Below are 20,842 nucleotides of genomic sequence, written 5' to 3' on the forward strand. Positions count from 1 at the left end.
CAGAACCGGTGAAGATGCTAGGTTATGTGGCAAAAGGCAACTACAGCTGCAAATGGAATTGAAGTTGCTGATCCACTGACCTGAAGAAAAGAAATCACCCTGGATTATCTGGGTAGGCCCAATTTGATCACGTGTGTCTTTATGAGTGGACAAGGAGGCAGAAGAAAGGGTTAGAAAGATTCTCTGTGAGAAGGACTTGACCGGCTGTTGCCAACTTTGAAGATGAAGAAAAGAGACCATAAGCCAAGGGAAGTGTCAGCCTCTGGAATCTAGCAGTGACACTCAGGTTACAGCCAGCAAGAAAATCAAATCTTATTCCCACAAATGTAAAAGACTACATTCTGCCACCAACCCAAGGTTCCAAGAAACAGATCCATCCCTAAAGCCTCAGAAAGAAATGGAGTGTTGACACTTAGATTTTAGACCCTTGTAACCCAGACTGGACTTTCCACCACAGAACTATACAATAATAATTTTGTGTTGTTTTAAGTGATGATTTGTTACAGCAACAACAGGAAAGTAAGATAATTTCGGAGAATAGTGAACTTTCAGGTTTATATCAAGAAGGATGAAGCAGGAAGAGAATCCTGGAGCAACACTGTGTAAATGTACATGAGGTCATCTGTGGCCAGGGAAGAATGCCCTAGGATCAGGGAACGTTGCTTCCTCTTTCAGTGTAAAGCAAGAAACTACATGGCAGTTAAATCTTACTTTATTTTTTTTTCTTATTTTTCAAACGAGAACCAATCCAACCCATTTCAGTCCATTAAAGTGCTTTGGATGGAGAACAGATAGAATTTGGCAGGAACACTGACATCTGGAAGAGGTGACTGCCAACAACTCTTTTTATGACTATTCTTCATTACTCCCCCTGGCTTTTGGATCCCTACACCTCCCTATCTGGCTTCTAAGATCTAGTTATGGCCACTCTGTGTTGTTGACCTCTGTGACGATCCCTCGGTGGCCAGTAGGACTCTGCAATTTTCTAGGGATGCTGTAACAAAGAACCATAAACTGGATGGTTTAAAACAACTGAGATCAATTTTCTCACTGTTTCGAAGGCTTGTATTCTGAAATCAAGATGTCAGAAAGACAGTATAGTCACTCTCCTAGATTTTGGCAGCTTCCGGAAATCTTTGGTACTCTTTGGCTTGTCCCTGTGTAACTACTGTTTGTGCTTTTATAATTGCACAGCATGTCGGTGCCTGCATACAGTGTACTCCTCTTCTGTGTCGGTCTCTGTGTTTCTTCTCCTTATTGAAAGGACACTCATCATATTGGATTCAGAATCCACCTTGCTCCAGTGTGACCTCAGTTTAACTAATTATGTCATTAGAACCTATTCTAAACAAGATCACATTTGGAGTTTCAGAGACAGACATGAATTTTGGAAAGGATGTACATGTACATCCATGTACAACACCTAATTCTGAACAATTCCTACATTTTGGCATCTTAAGGTCAAGAAAGCCATTCCCCTCCACCCATCTCTGCTTTGGCCACTCAGTGCTGCCTTGACTACCAAGTAGTAAGACTGTGTAGAATATCACAGGTAAGAAACAAAATTGAACCAATAATTGTTTTCTGGCATTATGATGATTAAAGTGAAAAGTGACTTTCTGTGTCCACAACTGATTCATACTACTTTATTTATGTCTTATGTGGCCAATGGCAATTCAAATTTCATTATCTAATTTTGTAGTGAAGTCAATTGAAATATACCAAAAGAGAATGAATTGTCGAAAATTCTATAGTCAGCCTGACTGAGAACCAAGTCAGGCTAATGACTTGCTGACCTCCAATCCCACTTCCTGGGTCTTCTTTTTGCAATCATTAAAAAAGAAAAAAAATCACCATTACATCTCCAGCTGTTTAAAGAGTGTTTCCAAAAGTAGAAAAGAGCATCTGAAGTCCACCAACCCTGATCACTGCCATAGTATCGTCACATCTTCTCTGAGCTGTCCCACTGCTCATGGCTCCATTCTTTTTTTTTCCAAACAAATATGAAAGAAAATATAATTCAGAACTGATGTATGTCAACAGCATTTCACCTCTTCTTTCATACATGAATATATCTGGGCATATATAATTTAGTATTAAAACAGAGTTACTTAAAAAATATCATATGAAAAATTCAAAATTCTATGTTTGTCAAGGCTCTGAGAAGCAATCCCTTTCATATTTTATAGTACTCTGATTTATTGCTGTCATGATGTTGATCATGTATAACTAGGTAAAGGGCTAAACAATGTATTAACCATGGGTTTGATTTTTGAAAGGGACAGAGAGTTAGCTGTTCTTTATTCATCTGGAAGGTCTCAACTACTGCTAGTACTACAGAACCACCATCCGTCCATATTCAGTTGGGTAAAGATCATTTTGTATTTCTCCCCCATATAAAAAATGTGATTCAGAGACAAGACAGTCCCATTAAAAGTATTCACTTACTCACACGAATAAATAACTGCATCCCTTCGAATGATCAAAATAATTCCTAAAATAGAAGATAATAGAATAAATTTCTAAAAAGGAAAAATAATAAAAATAAAAGGAACAGTATATGAGAATATTAAAATAAAAACTTAGAAATGCCCAGAAGGAACCTATACTTCAAAAACATATTCTAGGTCTTTGAAATCTTCACAAGGGGTTTGTGTGTGTTGGGAAGGGGTAATATACAATAAGGATTCTGTAGTTGTAATAAACAATGTCATCAGCTTCAAGATGTAATTAGACAAACTCTGCAAATTTGGTTTCTGCTTTACATGTTTAGGTAAAGAATTGAGATGCAAGTCCCTTAGCTCTAATGTTTGGTGAGTTTGCTAAGACTTTCTAGTCTCTTTCATTTTATTTCACTGAAATTATTATGACAGAGAAAGTCAGGAAAGGTCAGTTTTATATCCCGGATAAAACCCAGAAAATAGAAGATAATATACTATTTAAATAAGATTACTAGAGCTTTGGTTATTCCTTTGTCTAATTCTTTAATTAGAAGAATAATGTGACTGTCAAAAGATTAAAAAGACAAGCCAAAGACTGGGAGAAATACTTGCAAGAGACACCTGATAAAGGATCCTTAGCCAAAATATACAAAAAACTCTTAAAATTCAACAATAAAAAAACAAACAACTGAATTTAAAATGGGCCAAAGACTGAACAGATACTACACTGAAGAAAACATAGAGATGGCAAATAAGCATATGAAAAGATTCTGAATTTCATCTGTCATTAGGGAAATACAAATTTAAAAAATAATGAAATACTTCTGTATACCTATTTAGTAAATCCAAAACTCTAGCAATACTATGTGGTAAGAATATGCAGCAACAGAACTCTCATCTCTTGCCACTGGGAGTGTTACAGTCATTTTGAAAGAGTTTGGCAGTTTCTTACAAAACTACATATAATTTATCATACAATCCAGCAATCATTGTCCTTGATATTGATCCAAAGGAGTTAAACACTCAAAAACTTGCTCATGGATATTTATAATACTCCATACACAGTTATATATGCAACAATGATTTTTTTCTCTATTATGATTACAAAAAGAAGATCTGGAATTGGTATTAGAGGTAAGGAAATCATTATTCATAATATTCCAAAACTTAAAACCAACAAATATGTCCTTCACCAGGTGAATAGATTAAAAAAAAAAAAAAAACTGTAGCATATCCACACGGTAGAATATTACTCAGCATTCAAAAGAAATGAACTTTCAAGTCATGAAAGAACATGGAAAACAAAATACACACCAGAAAACTAAAAGAGCCACTCTTAAAAGCCTATATACTACATAATTCCAAATACATGACATTCTGGAAAAGGCAAAATTTTGAGGAGAATAGAAAGATTTCTGTGTCAGGGATTTAGGGAATGGAAAGGTGAACACACAGAGCCCAGAGGATTTTTAGGGCAGGGAAACTATTCTATACAGTACTTTAATGGTGGAAAAACGGACAAACATTGTTATGTATTCTTTCAAACCCATAGAAAACAAAACTAAGGATGAACCCTAATGTAAGCTTTGAGTAATAATGATGTGTCAGTCCTGATTCATCACCTGTAGCAAATGTATAGCTATGGCATGATGTTGCTAATGGGTAATGCATATTGCTATGCATGTGTAGTAGCATGGGATGTTATAAGAATGTTTTGTAATTTCTGTTCAATTTTATTGTATATCTAAAATACTCTATTATAAAGAGTAGGGAGAACATAGTGAACAAAATATTATTTCTACCTGGGAAGTTTCTCTTTTCAAAGTCTTCTAATTGCCAAAGGACAGTTTCTCTGATGCAGACAACATCCATTCAACTGGATAACAGATATTAATCTCAGTTTACAGGAGTGAAACTAAGATAAAGTTAGCAAGTCTTTTTCCAATAGAAGGTAAAATGTACAGATATTTGGGCTGGGAATTGTAAACTAGGCCCACTGTAGGTCTATTGCCTTAGGTGTAAATTAAGTTTGAGTTATATGATGTTTTAGTCAGCTTTTATGCTGGTGTGACTAAAGGATCTGACCAAGGAGGAAAAGTTTGAGGGCTCATTGTTTCAGAGGTCTTTGTCCATAGAAGGCCAGCTCCATTCCTTGGGGCTCCAGGTGAGACTGAACATCATGGCAAGAGAGTGTGGCAAAGGGAAGCAGCTCACATCTAAATTAGAGAAAGACAGGTTCCACTGGCCATATACAAATATACACCAAAAGCCATGCCCCAATTCCCACTCCTGTCATCTATACCCTACCACTCCAGTTAATCCCATCAGTTCACCCCATTCAGTTGATCCCATCACTGATTAGGCTAAGGCTATGACCCAATCATTTCTCCTCCGAAATTTCCTGCAGTGTCTCACATGTGAGCTTTTGGGGACATCTCACATTCCAACCATAACATATGTTCTATAAAATAGTTTCTTATGAGTATGTTGATGAGGCAAGGCAGTAGGGGTTTGTGTTAGTCTTAAAACCCATACCACTTAAAAGCAACAGGATTTTTAGGGCAGGGAAACTATTCTATACAGTACTTTAATGGTGGAAAAATGGACAAACATTGTTATGTATTCTTTCAAACCCATAGAAAACAAAACTAAGGATGAACCCTAATGTAATGTTGTTTACTGTGACAAAAAGTATCTTGCTTTTGTATACTTGTCCTATTGTGATGGAAAAACAATTCTACCTGGAAAACAGCATTAAATTAATTTGGGTGAAGTGTTTTGTAACGCAACATAATCATTGAACCACACCATTCAAAAATAAAACAGTGTTGGAATGCTAAAATATAATTATTCAAACTTCAGATATAAAAATAAAATAGCCACCTTTTAAAAGTTTTGAAGTTTTGCATTTTTCCACAGAATCACCAAATCAGGAAGTAGCTTCCCTCAGAAGAGACCCTCAGCTCTCCAGGATCTCTTTGTATCAGTGTGCTTCAGAAGAGAGCCTTTGAAGACAATAAATATGATTTTGAAAAAAAAATTCTCTCTGCTTTCCCTAATTAAACTTTCCTGCCAAAGCAATGTTGATGATAGAAGAAGATCTTGCCTCCAGGTTTAACTGTTACCAAGGATAACATAACAAATATCATAGCATGTACTTAGTGTCCAAAATGTAAAGCTACCTAAGAGTTCTTCATAACAGTTGTTACTTTGTAAAAGAATTAATTTTTAGAGAAGCTTTAGTGTCGTAGAAAAATGAACAGAATGTGTTTTTCACTTGTACTGTTACCACCCTAACATAGGACCATCATCTCTCACTGGGACAATGAGAGCACCCTTCTTGCTGGGCTGCCCATATCCAAGAAATTAGATAATTTACCCCCCCCCCCCAGTTAAAATTTTATAAATCAACTTATGAATGACAGATCTCAAGTCCTTCCCCTGTATTACACGATCAAGCCCCTGCTGACTTGTACAATTGAACACTTCTTCTACTCTCTGCATTGCTGATTACATCCAACATTCTGTGTGTTTCTGGTTTGTTTGTTTGTTTGTTTTGTATTCTGCTTTTTGTTTGATTATCAAATAAGCCAAGTCTGTTTTTGCCATAGTTTTTGTACTAACAGTATCTATGACTTAGATGTGTTCTTCTGGTCTTGGCAAAGCTGCCTTTTACCATTTGGGTCTCAGGCTTTTCCTTTTCATAAGATCTAAAGTATTTCTCAACCACACTCTTTTGCTTCATCCCATTTTTCTTCCAATTTTTATCATAAATGGACATTGTTTCCTCCTCCTCAACTCACTTCTTGCCTCTCTCTCCTAAGAGAATGCTAAGTGTAGTTGTCTCATTTGTCACGATTTACTCCATGCACAGAAAACAATATGGGCTGTTATAGTTTGGAATATGAGATGTTCCCTGGAAGTTCCTGTTAATGTAGGAGTGTTCATAGGAGAAATTATGAATTATGTGAGCTGTAGTCTATTCAGTGGATTAGGAGTAACCCATTTGATGGATTAATAATTTGAATGGACTAACTAGGTGATACTGTAGGCAGGAGGGGCACAGATGGAGGAAGTGAAGTCACTGGGATCATGTTTTTTGAGGTTTATATTTTATATTCTCTCTCTCTCTCTCCTTCCCTCCTTCTTTCTTTCCTTGTTCTTTCCTAGCTGCTATGAGCTGAGTAGCTTCCCTCCATCATACACTTCCATCACAATGTTCTGCCTCATCTTAGTCCCAGAGCAACGATGTCATCCAGCTATAGACTGAATGTCTGCAATCACACATCCAAATAAACTTTTCCTCCTCTAAGTTGTTCTTTACAGGTGTTTTAGTCACAGCTGACTAATGCAGAAATCGGTACCAGGAGTGAGTTCATTGCTCTGACTCACCTGACCATGTGGTTCAGAAGCTTTTGGAAACAGTTTGCAGGAGTTTTGAAAAGTCTGAATACACAGACTAGAAAGGCCTTAGAATATTGTAACCAGAGCTTAAGGGGTGATTTTGTGGGAGCTCAGAAGATCAGAACGCTAAGAGGAATGCAGACAATAAAGACTGTGCTCATAAGGTTTCAGAGGAGAATGGGGACTCTGTTGGAAACTGGATTAGAGGCCATCCATGTTACAGCCTGGCAAAGAACTGGTTCACATTTTGTCTATGTCTTGAGTCTTTCTGTGAGGCTAAATTTAAAGATGATGAACTAATTAAGGTGGTGGAGAAAATTTTAAGGCAGGACAGCATTCAGGCAATGGCTTGAATTTTTCTGGCAGCTTTTAGCCAGGTTTACTGTGACAATAAGCAGCAGAAAACAGAACAGAAGAACTTTTAAAATTTGCAGTGTGACTAGAAAGGTGCATTGAAGAGTGGGGCCAAAGAAAGTGTGGTTGTTGAAGAGACTACTATCAATAAATAGAAGATAAGTATTTTCTACAGAGATGATATGGAATAAACTTTTATGGCATCTTGGAAATCAGCAAGAGCATACCCATGGCAGGCTCAAGGGTGTAAAACTGAAAACTCCTTTGAGAAGAGAACTTGGATGCACTCTGCTCACAAAAGGGTGCCCAGAAAGTTGTTTCTCCATATTTCCTTTCAACTATGTGCTCAGCTTCACAGGCTCTCATAGACTGTTGCAGCTGTGGTCCAAGGGGCCCCAGTTACTGATCAAACTAATGACATAACTTAGCATTATTCAAGTGGTACTGGTTCTGCAGAAATGCAGGATAACAAAATTAGGGGGTCATGTAGGTTTTCACTGAGAATTCATAGGAAGACCTGGAAAGCCAGGCAAAGTGTATCAGGCTTGGAATCCCTGCATGCAGCTCCATATTGGGCAATATATGAAGCTGTGAGAGGGAAGCTGAAAATACAGTGGAGATTCTATGGATTAAGAAATGCCAGTAGTATGGAGTATCTGCCAAGCAAAGCTGCTAGGTGCAAACACAGCCAGCCTAAGAAAAAGGCCACATGGTCTTTACCCAGCAAGGTTCAACAGTCAAGGCGGCCCAAGTTCTTTGGAAATCATATCTCTTCACCATGTGCCCCCAATTCCAATATGGAGCTACAGCTGGGTTTTGATTTTGCTTTGGTCTCAACCACTGTTTCTATGTCTCCTGTTTAGAACAGAAACATTTACTCTGTGCCATTTTGTATTGGGTGTATTTAATTTGTTTTGATCGTCACAGGGTCTTACAATCAAGTTTGCCTTGAGTTGCAGAGGAAACTTTTGACTAGGAATTTTGGACAATGCTGGAATTGCTAATACTATGGGGACTTTTAGGGAAGGAACAAATGTATTTTCCATTATGAGATGGAAATGAGCTTTGTGAGGCCAGGGCAGAATGTTTTGGTTTAGATTTGAGGTGTCCCCCAAAAGCTCCTGTTAATATAGAACTTTTTGAACTTTTCAGAGGTGAAATGATTATTAGAACTGTAAGCTAATCTGTAGATTAATCTATTGATGGATTAATAATTCAATGGACTAATGGGTGATAGTTGTAGGCAAGTAGGGCATGGTTGGAGGAAGTTAGGTCACTGAGGGATGCCTAGGGGGTCTATATTTTATCCCTGGCTCTTTGCATTCTCTCTCTGCTTCCTGGTTACCATAAGGTGAGCAGTTTTACTCTGATATACCCTTCTGCCAAGATGTTCTGCCTCATTTCAAGCCCAGAGTCAGCCAGTCATGGACAGAACATCTGCAACTGTGAGCCCAAATATACTTTTCCTCTTCTAAGTTGTTCTTGTCAAATATTTAGTCACAGTGACAAAAAGTCAACATATGGGAACAGTCCCATACTCATTAAAGGTTTTCTGAGAGAAACAATCAATGATTCTAACAACCATTTTCTGAAACAGGTATTCTATTTTTTCCCAATTTATGGGGGTATATCAAGAAACAAAGATTATTCAAGATCACTCCATTAGTAAATAGTAGCAGAGCCAGGACTCAAACTCAAACCCATCTGATTTCATAGAGGATCTGTCTGGCAGATTGACCAGGCAACCAGGGGAAGATGTTATAGGTGGAAATGTTTGGATGCTTTCCATTGCACATAATACAATTCCAACATCTGGTTGAAATGAAAAGAAAAATTATCCCACATTATTAGTTAAAAATAGAGCAACAAGGTCACTGATATCAAGGAAACAAAGTTCCTTTTAGAATTTTTACTCAAATACTGGTGGATGGGCTTTGTTTACATGTACACATGTCAGAATGAATTCAATAGGGCCCACTATGGAATAATCTTTAAAAGAATGAAGAGGTAAATGACTCATCTGTATGAAAATTTAAATCTTCTTGAAAAGAAATTTCTAAGGCAACTCGACATTACAATTAAGTAGTTTTTCTTATATATAGTTAAAGAGGGTTTAGAGAGATGTTTCTCAAGACTGGCTGCACATGAGAATCACCTCAGGAGCTTTTAAATTTTGATGACTGGTGCATATCTCAGACCACTGAAATCAGCATTTCTGGGATAGAATTCAGGACTCCAGGTTTTCTAGTTTGTTTTGTTTTTGAACTTTGTAAATGATTCCATCATGCAGTAAGAGTTTGAGAACTTCCAGGACATCATTATGTGGAAGCCCTGCTCTGATTTAAGCACTTCCATGTCCTGATTTTTCATTAATTTCTTTTCTCACTTGTATGTATCCATTTATTTCTTACTTTCTCTTCTGTAATGTTGTTCTAATAATATTTATTAAGTAATAATTATCGTTAAATGAGCTGTACAAATGAAGAGAGAAATGTTGATTTGTTTCCACTTATTTTCTTACAGCATTTTTAGAAACAGGAAGAAAGTATTCCAAATATGGAACACGTAGAGTGATTCATCTTATATTAGCAAGAAGTGTCCAATATACTTCTCAGTGGAATATTATAAAGATACAGTCACTTTTTTTTCAAAATGACCAAACAACATTTATGGAGAACTACATTTTTCAAAGTCAGGCATCATATCTCCTAACAACTTTCTCTTTTGCGATGTGACCCTGCCTCTTCCCTATCAATAAGTGGAGTATACCTGTCTATTCTTGGATCAGGGTGGCCTGAATGACTCTCCTATAAGCATGAAATATTGTGCAAGTGTCCCTGTGCATTTCTAAGGCTAGGTCAGAGAAAGCAAGGCAGATCCCATCTGGTTTTTGAGAATGTACCTTTTCAGATCTCATCTCTCAGAACTTCCCTCTCAGAAGCTCAGTTACCTTGCATCAGAAGCTCAACTACATGGAAAAGCCACATAGACAATCCCAGCTAAATTCAGCCTTCAAATCACCCCATTCTAGGCCACAGACTGTTAGAAAAGGAGCATCTTGATAATTTCAGCTCCTGGCCATCTGAATCACTCCCAGCTCTTCAAGTCTTCCCAGTTGATACCCTATACATCCCCACTGTGCCTTGTCCAAATTCTTGACCCACAGAATCTATGACATCACAAAATGCTTGCCACTTTTAAGGCACTGAGTTTGGATGTTTTGTCACACAGCAATAGATGACCAGAACAATCTCAGGAAAAGCACTGGAGAAAACAATAATCTTGAGTTTCTCTCTTTTATGGTTTGTATTTTCTAACTTCACAAAATATTTTTCTAACATTCACTACTAAAAATGTTTTAAGCCCATCTGACCCTTTCATACACACATAAACATACAATTCCATTTTATTTCATCGTTGAAAAATATTATCTGAGTGAGGGGTTTGTATAATAAAAACTATAACAAAGTTCTCACCTCAAATAATGCTAGGACAGACCATCAATACTGTGGAGATCTATATCTGTGGGAAAGGTAGACATATAATAACCAAAAAAGAGCTCTGTCTGAATATTCATGTGTGCACTATTTATGTGTGCACTTTACACCATTGTAGTCTTTTAAGAGGATTTTGTGTATGTACATGTATGATGCTGGGAATCAAACCCAGGGCTCTGAGCATGCTGAGCAGGTACTCTACAGTGAGCTATACTCCCAATTCCAAGAAAGATCTTCTTAATAAAAAACGTTACTTTCAGGACATTCTATTGAAAATGCAGTTAGTATATAGTGTCAGTCTCAGGAAGGCATGAAAACCCATTGACAGTTCAACATGCAGCCTTCTCCAACTGTTACTGGAATTGGAGTTCCCAATGTATCCTCACAACTGTTTGCAGAGGTGTCCTCTTTCTTCTAAATTTGGAAGAAGTATGTTAGAGGAAAAATAAAAGGAAGCAGAAAATAATTAAGATTGAATGCAAATGGAAAATTAAAAAGAGAAAAACCTTATAAAACCAAACTTAGAATTTTTAGATGAAAATGTCACCAAGCTACAAAGCCATGATAGAACCTATTTTATCTCCTCACTAGATGAGGGACAAAGATAAAGAAAAGCCCAGGCACACAACACCATGGAAACCAAGATTGAGATTCCAAGATGGAGAGGAGACTACATTCAGCAGGGTCTGGATCCAGTTAAGAAAAAACAATAAGTTTAGACTTGCAGCATATTCCCCAGAGTCTGCTTTCTGAAACAGAGACCTCATTAGAATAGGCAGAAAAGCAATTTGAGTGTCTTCCATGTTTGGCATCTACTCAAACACTGGGCTCTTGATCAGCCAGAAAAGGGTCAGCTTTCTTTTATGTGTCCATGGAAGCCTTCCCAGGTGACCACAGAATTGTCCTCAATGCTGCCTTCTCTAAACATATGCTATGAGACAGCAATACTCAGAGCATAGTGGGGCTTTAAACCCATGACTTTCATAATCAGAAAGCTTCTTTAGGAAAAAAAATAGAACTTGAGAGCCTCCTGAAAATGAATATTCAGACAGAGCTCAATTTAGGAAATTGTGTGTTTATGACTAGAACAAATTTACCAAGAAATTTTTTTCATTTCACCACTTTTTAATGAAAGTAATCGACATGGAAGGAAATAAAAACATGTCTTTATGATTGATCCCTTAACACCAAATAGCACCTTTTTCTGAGAATGGAGGGCTACGTATGTGTGCACTTTACACCATTGTAGTCACAGGGCCGGTCCTTTCTTCTGGAACCAGTGTTAACACACTGAGAGAATCATCTGGGACAGAATTCCTGAAGCTCAGCTGGGAAGCACTTGGCCCTGTCATATGGGCTCTAGAATGTGCTACCTACCATTACAAGAATCTTCTTGTGAGTAGTTCCTTTTGCTTTTCACTGATTCTTTAATTTGTGGCTTGCTATATTGAGAATACTACATTAAAAAATAAATTTCATTGCATTTTTTACTATATTGTGTCCTGACTCCATAAATTATGTTGACTCCATGAAAGTAACAAATTGAACTTGTTAGTAGAAAAGGAAAAATGCCTTCAAAATGTGCACAAAGAGAAATCCAGGGTATGTTTACTTTGCATACAATTTCTTGTGATCTCACTAAGAAGGCCCGCCTACAATGACTTCTATACAATACAACTCACATACCTGTCCACCTACTGAAGCATGTACCTATACTGATTTGCTTTCTTCTTTTTAGGTTGTATTCCTGGTTTTTGTAAGAATAGGAGGAAAAGGCAGGTAAGAAGGAAAATAGGGAATCTATGAGATAATACTCGTACAACTCTTCAGAACTACAACTTCTGGTAGTTACTATAAAATACCTTGCAACCTGAATAAACACATTCTGTTCCACCTGATCTAATTTATTCAAGTGACAAGATAACTTTGTAAGCTAAGCTAAATTGCAAAAATGCAATGAAAACAATGTAGCCCAATTCTCTTCAAAGTGTCTTTCATAAGTCTTTAGGCCCTCAAGATGCTCTTATGAAAAGGCATGCCAAAGTCAAAGAAATTTGTGGAACGCTGCATACTGCATGCCCCTCCTAAAGATCCATTCATCAGGGTCTGGATCCAGTTAAGAAAAAACAGTAAGTTTAGACTTGCAGCATATTCCCCAGAGTCTGCTTTCTGAATCAGAGAATGAGTTGGTTTTATTTTTTTATTTTTATTTTTTTTAAAGAGAGAGAGATAGAGAGAGAATTTTTTAATATTTATTTTTTAGTTTTTGGGGGACACAACATCTTTGTTTGTATGTGGTGCTGAGGATTGAACCCTGGCTGCACGCATGCCAGGCGAGCACGCTATGGCTTGAGCCACATCCCCAGCCCAAGTTGGTTTTATCTTTAAGGCTCTGAGAAGGCCGGTAATAGAAAGATCTACATAGCCTTGTTTCATCCAATTTCCCACACTTCTTTTGAGCACCAAACCATTTGTGTGTGTGCTTATGTGTCTGTCTTCTTTTAAGGGGAATATAGGAAAACAGGTAAGGTCTCTATCATATCTATACAGTGAGAAAGAACTGGTCTCATGTAAAATAACATGTACCAAATATAGCTATTAATAGGTCCTGCTTCCTGTAAATGACTTCCCAGAAGCAAATAGGAACAGGGAAGAAGAAGCAGTGGTTGGTTTGGATTTTTTTGAGATCCTTCTCATCTCTGTTTTCATAACACCTTCATCCATCTTCCCTGTCCCTTTTCCCCAGGCAAGTTAATGGATTAACCTAAGAACACGGAGTATCAGAGGCCAAAACTCTGCACCTGAGAATACGTTGTAGCTTCATATGTACAGAAGAATAAATCATTCTGCAGTCTTTCCCCAATGAAGCCTAGAAAGAAAAATCACAGACAGGGGGATTTGTCCTTTAGACAGTTATTACCCTTAGCAGGTTACACAAATGCTCATGGTAAAAACTGTATTTCGGCGAACACAATGATGCTCACAGAGGCTCTGTCTGTTTTCCTGGCTGGTGAGATACAGTATTAACATCCAGGACAAGTTATTGTGCTTGTTCCCTTTGCCACCAGTTCCTGAACATGCCTAGGAAGTTGGCTTTCAAGGCAAGATTAGGGAAAGACAAAGTAGAACAAAGGTGAAAGAAAAACACCAGAAACTATAGCTATTAAAACAAAAATTTATCTCTTGATATACCCAGCCTCAAGTGTATTAGTTCCTTAGTGCTCAGAACACCACTAGGGAAAATTATAGTTTGTGTATCATTGGTTTGGGGTGGGTGTGTGTGTTCTTAGCGCAGATGTCTTTAAAAGGAATTTGTCTACTTTTGGAGTATACTGATGGAGTTCACAAAAAAAATCTTTTTTTTTTTTTTTCCAGAATCTGGATTGCCTTTGAAAGTGATAAAGGTAAGGGTTTTGAGTTCTTCTGGAATAACTATTGGGATTTACCTATAAAAAGAATAAGACTCAGCAAAAAAAAAAAAAAAAAAAGGTTGTAGAAATAATATGGCATAAGAGAACAGGTACTAAAATCAGGAACTAGATTCAAAGCTGAACTCTACCATGTAGAGATGTTTAACTTTGGACAAATATTCCGTTTGAGGATTTCCTGCTTTCTGATTGACACACAGAATAATAATAGCCCTTTCTTCATTTTTTTTCATTACATAGGATGGACTAAGCATTTAGCTCAGTGCCTCACATATGGTGGCATGTAATTAGTATTGATTGCAATTATTGCCATTGTTATTATCTTAAAGTTGGAAAGGGCTGGTGGTTCTTTCCCTAACTCCAGTCTAGAATTTATATCCCATTCCAACAAAAACAGCTTAACATGGAGAATGCATGATATTGTTTTAGTCAGCTTTTTCGCTGCTGTGACTAAAGGACCAGACCAGAACAACCGGTTTATTTAGGGCTCAGAGTTTCAGAGGTCTTAGTACAAAAAGGCTGGCTCCATTCCTTGGGGCTCAAGGTGAGGCAGAACATCATGGTAGAAGAGTGTGGCAGAGGGAAGCAGCTCATGGGGTGATCAGAAGCAGAGCGAGAGGGAGTCTCTACTTGCCAGATACAAATATATCCCAAAGCCATGCTCCAACTCCCACCTCCTCCAGCCACACCCTAACACTTCAGTTACCACTCAGTTAATCCCTATCAAGGGATTAATTCACTGATTGGGTTAAGACTCTTACAACCCAATCATTTCTCCTCTGAACCTTCTTGTGCTGTCTCACGTGTAAGCTTCTGGGCGACACCTCACATCCAAACCATAACAGATATGTCCACTCCATTAAGCTCGTTTGTTTTTGTGTTAACTCATGACTCACAGTGTCAATATAGAGAAGTTGCTTTTATATCCATTTAGAAGATAAGGAAAGTAGGGCACAAAGATGTTAAGTGTCTTGTTCCAGGTCAACTATAGTAAGTAAATAGGTAAATAGTGGCGAAAAGATATAAATTAAGGCTATTTGGTCTTGAAACCTGGGTTCTTTCCATAAGATATGGACAATTTTAGTTGTATAAAGAAGTGAAAACATAATTACTGTTTTAAGGGAGACCAGGGACTACATTTCCTACTTAGTTTAGCCCAGGAGTATTAGGGATGGGTAAGTATAGAATCAGATCAACTTGGCAAAGAGAGGTAACTAACAACATTGAAAGCAACAGAGGGAGCCCTGTGCTTCTCCAAGCTAGTTAGAACTGAGCAGCCCACCAAGGAATACTGTGATCCCACCAAACTGCTAAGACCTTCTACAGCATCAGACTGACTCTACTTTTTACACTGGCTAACCAAATAAACCAAAATGAATAGGTTGGGATGTGACAAAAGATTTTCCTTTAACCAACCACCTTTACTGGGTAAAGAGCAAATATGTAGAAGTCAGGAATGTTTAACTTTGGCACTCTACATGAAACCTCACTGAAACTCACTGAAGACATGGGATTCTGAGAGAGTCAGTGACTCGGTCTCATTTCTCCAAATGAGACAAATCACATCTCATAAATCCAAGTCAGTTAAGTGAACTCATTTCTACTGCACACACTCAGCAGTTTAAAGAAGACAGAGGCAAGAGATCTAGTCTCCCAGATGTTTAAAGGAATTACCCAGAAAACATAATGGATCCTGATTAGGTTGCTTGAGAGGATGGACTGATTGTCTTGCCCCTGTATTTGACGTTTTTTAGAATGCTTCCAGTGCATTGTCACTGTGTAAATTCTGGGGGTATCAGGGGACCACAAGGAATCCATACCTGTCCTGCTCAAACAAGCATGTTCTCCTAGTGAAGCTGTGTATGGCCAATTTTTAGATACTTGTTCTTGAAACTGCATCTCTCAGAACACCATTTATTGGACAAAATAATCTTAAGGGAAGTTGACATTAGGACTTTTAATAGCTCTGCTGAAGCTTTATCCATGGAAAGGAGAGACTAAGGAAATGGATCAAGAGGACTACCCAAAGGGCACATCCCTTAAAGAAACAAAGAGAAAAGCTCTGCCAAACTCATTTATAACAACCCAGTAGACAGCAACTTAGGGCAAAGGCAAGGGAAAATTCACTTTATATTTGTAACCAAAGGGCCAATGATGTCAGTGCTCTGATAACCGATCCTTCCCTGCTCAACTTTATCTGGAAGAGTGAGTATGTTAGAGAGGACCACAAAGAATTCTTTGCCCCAAATGCATATTTTGTCTGTTAGTGTTTATCAAAGATTAATGGCTGTGCATAAATGGTAAAAAGCACCCTCTGGGACTTAAAAGGACCAATATCCACTCATTGATATTCATTCCCTCATCCCCCAATTTGTCATATAGGGATGTCCTCTATATTTAAAGCATTATTTTAGGTTTCAGGGACAAAATGACCAGTAGAAGAAAGATATCTAGACTCCAAGAAACTTATGCTATAGTGCGGGGAGAGAAAATAAAGCAATTAGCAAATACACAGCAAAGTGGGATATGGAAAAGTAAGAGAAAGGGAAAGATGTCGAAGAGAGGACTACAGACAGGATAGTAGGAAAAGCTGTTTTCTGAAGAGTAACATTTGAACTTTAGAATCTTAATGTGGCAAGAATGAGAGTCTCCCAGATACTAAGAGTATTCATTAGCATCAAGGAATTCATAATATTTTACATCATGTGACTTTTGTAGAATTTTTGCTAGTATTTACATAGCAGCTTATTACAGACAGCCCAAAACATACCTTTGGTTCCCTTTTCTGAGGAAATAGGTAATTGGACATGATGGTTCTTGATAAAAACTGCTAAACAACATTTAAAAAGAACTCAGAGGTTTATAATTAGCAAATGATTTCTTTAAAAGCTTTTTATAAAAATCTTTCTTATGTTGTTGATTGGAATACAAATTGTTACAACATTCTTGGTAGGAAACCTAGCCAAATGTACTAAAAATTTAAAAATATACATGCATGTACCTATATGTGTGTGCATGCATGAGAGTGAGTGTGTGTGTGTGTGTGTAAACATACATATGCTTCTTACACAGGCAATTCTACTTCTGAAAAAATTATCTATGGATATGACTAATAAAATTTTACATATAGGTATTATTGCAACACTGTTTACAACAGCAAAAATTGGAGACAATTGTTATGTATAATAAAATCAGGTTAATCAAAGTGTGCCATTTTATACAACAGAATAGGGGTGAAGCACTAGAAACGGGCCATGCAGACGCAAAGTTCAGTGAATGCCAATTGTTGAGTATCACTGTTATTCAGCCAGGAAATAAAATATTAAATAAATACTAATTGATTCAGAAAGATACTTTGAGGGTATTGAGATACAAAATATTCTTGGCTTAAAAATATTTGCTAAATATCTTAGTTCTCATTGTGAGTTGAGTCCTTTGGGCCACCAATGTTCTTGGCCTAACTTTAGAAAAACTGAAACTTAGTGGCATACTCCTGTGGATGAATTCCTATTCTCTTATCCTACATTATATGTCTACTCCCATGAATCCATAAACTGTCTTAGATAGCCACCCAATTTATCATCAAATGAAGCAAATCTCCCAGAATTGCTTTGCTGCCATAATTGTTCCTGTTTTGGGTTGTGGATTCCAATTCTTGCGAAGCCATGCAGTCTAATTCACATAGCATCTTTTGGTATGGTCTCAAAATGTAGTTTCCCTTTCTACAGAAGTAATAACCTGTCTCTCCTGCAAATTATGGAACTCTCACCTTGATGCCTCTACTTGATGCCATTTAGATACTTAGTCTCCTCTCTGAAATACTAGAGCATTAATTTCAGCTACCTCACAAACTAGTTAAGAAGATTAAGCAGGTTATTTTAAATGCCCATAGAACAGTGGTTTAAAAGTGTTTCTTAGGTAAAATTTAAAATATATGACCAATAAAACTCTAAAACAGCATAGAGATCCTGTTTTTCTTGCTGCTTAACATCCCCCTCACTTCTTTTCTTATACAATGTGTGTGTGTGTGTATTTTGAAATATGTACTCAGAAGCCCAATGAACATCACCTTCCCTTTGTCCATATGCAACAATACTACAGGAATCTGATTCATTCTCAGGAGAATCTTCAGTGGATCTTTAGTTTGGCCATTTGCAGCTGGAGAATGGGCCAACGAAATAGAGGAAGCAGAAAGGAGTAAGGTTGAGTGATTTCCCTTGGCTCATTGTGGTTTGCCACTTGCTCATCTTCAGAGTAGTCTCCATCTTCCTGTTCCCAGTTTTAAGTCCATTCCTTCACTGTGCTTTCTGAACTCTTATAAAAAAAAAAAATCCTACTCTACCACCAATTATTCATATGAAGGCCTTGGCAGAGACAGCTTCATTTTTTTTTTTGAAATATTTCTTATCCTTACTTCAGCCTTCTTTGTCCTATTGTGCCTCAATTTTCATTTGTGTTCACCTTTTGTTTTTCTCTACAATTCAACCTGGGGTCTCTCAAAGAGAAGTCTGCAATCTAGCTACAATAGTCACCTGGGATGGGGTGGAAGGCTAAGAGTCTTGAGCGCATTCCAGATTTACTGAATACCAACCTAGCACTCAGGAATTTACAATTATATAAGAACCCCAGGTGAAGGTAATGCATACTAAGTACTGAGAACCACAGCACAAGCAATCAACAGACGAGAGGAACTTAAGAAGGGGAATCTCGGGTGATTTCCCAAGGACATGGGCAAAAGGTGGGAAAGGTTTTGAGTCATCCAATGTCTCAATTGATCTGGTATAGAAAGGAGAATAATCATTTATTCTTTTCTTTTCTATTAAAGATGTGAATATATTATATATTTAGAGAATTGTACATTAGTGTCCTAGTTATGTACATTGTAATTTTGTCTTTCTAATTAGATTATAAGTTTATAATTATGCCTACTATTTGTGCATGCCTATTAAAATTGACAACCAAATGTTTTTCAATGATCAAAACTGAAAGAAGAAAGAAAAAGAAAATGCTTCTGACAAGCTGAAGGCAGTTACAACCCAAAAAGCAACACTGAAGTTGGAAGAGCAGAGCTTTCTCCACCAACTTGAGTTGATGATAGTACAGGTCTCCGAGCAGGGATGACTCTCCAACTAGCCTTTAAACATGGTGTATTCCAGCTCCTGGAACTCTCTCCACCATGCTGTGGTACCAGTGATGTCCTGTTTTCACTTACAGTCAGGCAGAGGAGGAGAACCCCAGTGACTGTCACATCGTTAGTAAGCGGCAAACGCAGATGCTAAGCCCAAATCATCTAATTCTGTAATTTGCTTTCTTATCTCCGTGGCTCTGCCAAACTTCCTCCAGAAGAAATTCTCATCTAGAGAATTGGTAAATGGTACTATCTGCCTCAAAAGGCCATTTGAGGATATTATCAGTCAGCATAATTTGGTCCAGTGTAACTCTAATAATTTATATCATAGTTGCAAAAATTAGTTATTGATACTTTCCACTGGACAGTAATATAACAAGAAAACAGGCAGAAATGCCTTTTATGAGGGAAGAGTGTGTTTTTCTGGAACACTTATTTAGAAGAATCTGGGATGTTTGACAAAACAGAGAGCCAAAGAAGTGACCTACAATGATAAGGGCCCCACATTTGTATATTTAGCAAAGGCCTAACACTAAAGTTTGAGATCCTTCATAAAGAGAGAAAATAAATGGAGAAATATGAGAAAAACATCAACTGTCAGAAAATCTACGTATTTCTCTGCATGTATAAGTGAACTTTCTCCAAGGCACATGTAGCTAATTCTTCCAGGAGGTGGTATTTCTGTCATAAAACTCAATGATTTCTGACTTGATAAGTTTGCACTTATAATGTAATTAAATAATTTCCATACCATTATGCTCCATTAAGACAAGACTAATCCAAGCAATAAAAATACAATAATAATGGTGATGGATGCTGGCGAACCAAGATGGATTATGATGATAACTATGAAGTGCTTGATGTTTTACATCAAAATTATATAGTCATATTTTCATTAACTTTTTGCTCAACTGTAGTGAAAAGAGTGGCCAACAGACTTTTAAAACAGCAATTGAGAAATTACTCCATTTGAATTGTTTTTACTTAGGGTGGATTCTTGAATATCTCTGTTTACCTTTGCTGGTCTCTATGATAAGACCCTTTAGCTAAAATATTACAGCTTTATGGTATGTGTTTTTAAAAATCTGAATTAACATTATTGAAAAGCCAAAAATATTTGATAAACGAATCAAATAAAACACCATAAAAGCAGATATACTATAAAATTGAGTTTCCAAATTACTTGGTATTCGATTTTTCAACTATGAAAAAAAGAGACTAAGGAAAAGTTACTATTAATGAGAAATATAGATCCTAACCACTTGCCAGTATCCACCTGGATATTATGACTTCCCCAAATAAATGACAGTCCAGTGTCAAGCAAGTAAAATTTTCTAACCACTGAAGCATAAAAGGAGTCATGGCTGATACAACCTACAGTGCCTAAATATTTGCTAAACACAAAGGGAAATCTCAGTTGGTAATACTGTTCTGAGAGAGGAATTTGATGCCACCTGCCAAAGGATTGCCAGAAGGAAACAACCAGCAAAATAAAATATGATGCAGTGTGTGCATCTATACCAAGTCTCAACTGTCTCATGCTTTGAGGACTGTCCAAAAAAAAAAAAAAAAAAAAAAAAGCAGCAGTGC

At 37.2% G+C, this 20,842-nt stretch overlaps 1 protein-coding gene across 23 annotated transcripts in view; it reads right to left on the bottom strand.

The window, feature by feature from the left end:
- Nrxn3 (neurexin 3) overlaps nt 1-20,842 on the bottom strand; it is a 1,577,562-nt gene that overhangs the window by 591,988 nt on the left and 964,732 nt on the right. The window lies entirely within an intron of this gene.

This window comes from Marmota monax, unplaced genomic scaffold, assembly GCF_021218885.2.
Source record: "Marmota monax isolate L192 unplaced genomic scaffold, Marmota_monax_Labrador192_F-V1.1 WCK01_AAM20220418_F8-fsc00017, whole genome shotgun sequence".
NCBI lineage: Eukaryota > Metazoa > Chordata > Mammalia > Rodentia > Sciuridae > Marmota > Marmota monax.